The sequence below is a fragment of the Octopus bimaculoides genome, chromosome 4, assembly GCF_001194135.2.
Source record: "Octopus bimaculoides isolate UCB-OBI-ISO-001 chromosome 4, ASM119413v2, whole genome shotgun sequence".
NCBI lineage: Eukaryota > Metazoa > Mollusca > Cephalopoda > Octopoda > Octopodidae > Octopus > Octopus bimaculoides.
Window position 1 is genome coordinate 140,143,303 of NC_068984.1, and position 5,036 is coordinate 140,148,338.

The window sequence follows — 5,036 nt, forward strand, 5'->3', positions numbered from 1 at the left end:
ATATATATATATATATATATATATATATATATATATATATACGTAAACACATGCACACACACATATATTTAATATGTACGCGCACACACATGTATTCCAGCAATGGTGATCCCGTTTTTTGCTTATCAAAGACTAGCTTGCCCAATATATTATAAATCTATTTTTGTTTAATGCAGTAGTATACGATTTTGAGTGACATCTGTTTACTATTTCTTGCAGGGCGTCCTTATCTTATCTTGCAGCCATCTTACTTCCTCGTCGACTCTGACAAATGTAGTTTCCATCACACTGTATAGAAACTAAAGAGGTAATCACTCATTGCTGCTAGTAGGTGTAACACTATATAATGGATTAATATTTTGTTGGCTAGCATTATTCAATTCAACAAACAGCTACTTACATAATAGAAACGCTGAACATTTAAATAAAATGACCGCCCAGAGTGTATTCTTTCTTTTCAGAAAAGAATACCTGATATAAGTTGAAATGAAAATTCTTTGCAACGTATCCTGATTTCGTGAACGTTCACAATAATAGATACAATATTATGAAGAAAGTGAAACCGAGTCCAAACCTCTCAGATGAATTCTACTCCTGGAGATTGAGATAGATATTCTAATGTTAACGGATAACACAATTTTAGGCACGTACTTAATGTCTCTGAAATGTATTTCGGTAGATTTATTTACAAAAGCGACCCTAAAATATGTGACCACCATGAAAATATTTGTCCAGTTTATAATGGATATTAGTAGGATATCATGCTTTCTACTTTAGGTATTAAGCCTTGAATATTTGAGAAGTGTGTGGGAGAATTAATTCATCATAGTACTCCACACAGAAACCACGTTACTTAGTGGTTAGAGGTTGTGCACACAATATCGTGGTTTCGATCCCCGAACTGGCCGGTCCGTTGTTTTCTTGAGCAAAACACTTCATTTCCTGTTGCTCAAATCCACACAACTCTAAATGAGTAACCCTACGACTGACCGTCGTCCCATTCAGGGTGGAGGTTGTTGCGATTTCGGACACTTATATGACATGGAAACCGGGTAACCAGCCTCGAAAACAATTGTGTCCACTGGATAATGTTAGTGAGGTACTCTATTGCCACATTTTTTAACGTGCTCAGGCAAAATCAATCTCTGCGGAATTGGAACTCCGCAGAATATTTTATGGAGTACTCGTATTTTGTGACGCTTAAAAACGCTCGTTTCCGTTCTACAAACGATCGTATTTAAATATCACAAAATATTTTCCCCAGCAGTCATTTGATTCCATCACTTACTATCCTACTACAACATATCTTTAAAATGTTTCCTTTTCTAAATTGGGTCTTGTGCGAAGTTTAATCGTTTATCCACCTGTATCTTACTATAGACAAACATGCATGTGGGAAGGCGGCGAGCTGGCAGAAACGTTAGCACGCCGGGCGAAATGCTTAGCGGTATTTCGTCTGCTGCTACGTTCAGAGTTCAAATTCCGCCGAGGTCGACTTTGCCTTTCATCCTTTCGGAGTCGATTAAATAAGTACCAGGTACGCACTGGGGTTAGTATAATCGACTTAATCCCTTTTTCTGTCCTTGTTTGTCCCCTCTGTGTTTAGCTTCTTGTGGGCAATAAAGAACTAAGAAACATGCATGTGGACCGTATATGCCATCGTACAATAGGCCCTTTCTTATTGTTAAATGCATCGAAAAATGCCACAGTAATATGGCAGCATTAGAGATGGAAGACTGGATGCTGTACGCTGCATAAGTATAAGTTTTCTGGGCACAACACTGGTTACTAATGATGAAATATTGAAAACAAGACAAATACAACAATCTATTAGCATGAATTTGTGAAAACACTTTTACGGTACATATGTAATTATGTGCAGAGGTCACATCATCTCATCACACCTCCTTCCTCAGCCTACAAAACCCACACTTGATATGTGTCTTATATTATTTGATGATCGTGTTATCTTTAACAAATATTTAACAAACACGTCAAGGTCACCAGCCCTCTTCCACACACACATACATGCTCTCTTATACAAACACACGCGCACCTTCGTTTTGAGATCACGACTACTTTATTATCTCCCCTTCTGTCTAGCTCTCCTGTGTGACCCCTCTGTTCGGCATCCGCCATGATAGATCGCTAGCCACTAAACCTTTTTTTTTATTTTCTCTCTCTGTTTATTTCTGTGTTCCTTTCTGTCAAAGAGCGTAGGCTCGAAAGATAAAAGACTTTCTCACTTCGCGAGCGTTAAACTAATACATCTGTTTGTTGTTTACATACCCGTCTTCGTCTTTTGTTGTTTTTGTAAATTTTCACTATATATATATATATATATATATATATATATATATATATATATATATATATATATATATATATACACACATACACACGTTCACACGCATATGTACATGTATATCTATATGTATGTATGTATGTATGTATGTGAGTTGAATTTACCTTTGGCCAATGTCAACATATAACCATTTCCAACATAAATACGGCGGAGAGGAATAAATCAGGATGGTAACGACATTTTGATGGCAGTGTAATCCACCAAATTGTCCGGAATAATTATATACAAGTAGGATAAGACTAGACGAGATGAGATTTGCTATAAGATTAAATAGGGTTTAACTTTATTATAAATCATTTATAATGTGGTTTTGTCGATAATCAAAGTAGTTGAACGGACAACAGCTGATATACACGAAAGATAAAAGGGAAAAAGGTGAGATTGTATACGATAAGATTAGGCTTAAATTTGCATATTTTGTAATAAGTAAATTGTATCATACATCCATCAATTATGAAAGTGCAGAATATATCTGTGTGTGTGCGAGCGTGTGTATACACATACATATATGTATGTATATATGTGTGTGTGTGCGTGTGTATATATATATATATGTGTGTGTGTGTGTATAATGTTTATATATATAATACTTTAAATATATATATATAAGTATAGCATACATTATATTTAGCATTACATATACATATGTATGATACATACAGTATTAGGTTGTGCATAATTTCCGATCGTTTAATAATTTCATTTACAACAGTTTTATTTAGAATTCAGAATTAGAAAAGAAAAAACGCTAAACATATATCAACTGAACATTATGTATATAAACACACACAATCGAACTCACGACGTTATCATCGCCAGCCAAACACGCTAACCACTACGCCATGGACCTTCAAATATACACACATTAACCTTGTAAGTAAAAGCGTGTGATTTGTTGGTTAGTTGGTGAGTTCAGATAGGTTATTAAAGAACGATGTATTACTTTTCGCACAAATATTGGAATGCGATAATGGCATTGTCTTCACTTCGTAATAAGGGAATTGGTAAGCGAAACACCATCAATAAAATTTCAACTATCGATTTCCTAGACCTTGTGATCAACCATAATGTTTTCTCTTCGTACGATTCTAACCAAGATTCTGACTACACTGACTTTATTACGGTTTAATAAAGGGATTCATGGTGTAAGGAAAAAGAAAGGATGTTTTATAATGGAACAAGAAGACCTGTAGATAGCTTTAAAATATGTATTGTAAGATTTGCTTCTCTCCCAACTACATGGTTCAGTTCCACTGCGTGGCACATTGGACAAGTGCCTTCTACTATGGCCTCGAGCCGACCAAAGCTTTATGAGTGGATTTGGTAGACGGAAACCGAAAAAAAGCCCATCGTATATATATATATATTTTCATGAAAAATCTCAGATATTGTAGAGTTTCAAATTGTTGAATTTAAACTGAAACGATAAAGGATTTTGGAAAAGGGAATTCTAAACATGACGTATCCGAATATTTGTATTGAACCAAAATGTCTGGAGTGACTTTGTTTGGGGATTGTGTGTGGACTTTAAAGGAACGTTCGTTTGTATTGATATTTTACCGATTGGTAAGTTTTAAAACATTTAAGGATTTGAATTTTTACTTTTAAGTAAACGAGTTGAAAAGAAAGCTAAAACAGGGACGGGCTACTTTAAACGGAATCTTCAATTTGAAACAATTCAAATAAAATATCAGCATATGAAACAAAATGTCTTTTCAGAAGGAATTTTAAATGGTGTTGGAGGACTGTTAGGAGTCATGTATACAATTGTCTTCCTTGCATCAACAGGTTTATTTAGTTGAGTTGATATCTTCCTGAATGTAAGCCCTTTGCTGCACAAAACAACATATGTCTATTTTCCAGAGGACATTTCTATGAATTTTTAAATACATTCAACGTTGCATTATCTCAAATGTCAAATGGAAGGCAAAATTATGAATGAATATTTGCATTCCGGAATTGAAAGAGATATGTTATATCACATATAGCATGTTATGCACCATGTTTTATGTTAAAGAGATATGCTATTTAAGAAGACGCATTAAATGTAGATAAACGCTCTGAACACAGTGAAACGAAACCCTGCAGATAAATTAACGACTGTTATTGTTCAGAATTTGCAAACTTTAATCGAACAACGGAGAAATCAATGAGACTTCAGTGCTCACGATAGGAATAAAATAGGCTTTGTACTTGTGTGAAGGGTGCGTGCATGCAGGCGTGTGTGTATGTGTGTGAGTGTGGGTGTGTTAAGAAATTGGTTTCCCAAGCACATGGTTCCGGGTTCAGTTACCCTATGTGATACCTTAGCAAGTGTCATCTACTATAGTCTCGGGCCAGTGAAAGCCTTGTGAGTGAGTTTAGGAGACGGGAACGGAAAGAAGCCCGTCATGTGTGTGTGTGTGGGTGGGGGTGGAGGGAGTTAAGAAGTATATTTCCCAAGCAAAATGTCCAGGGTTCAGTTCCACTGTGTGGCACCTGAGCAAGTGTCATCTACTATAGCCTCGGGCCAGCGAAAGCCTTCAAAGTGAGTTTAGGAGACGGGAACGGAAAGAAGCCCGTCATGTGTGTGTGTGTGTGAGTGTGTGTGTGTATGTGTGTGTGTGTGTGTATGTGTGTGTGTGTGTACGTGTGTATGTACGTGTGTGTGTGTGTGTGTGTGTGTGTGTGT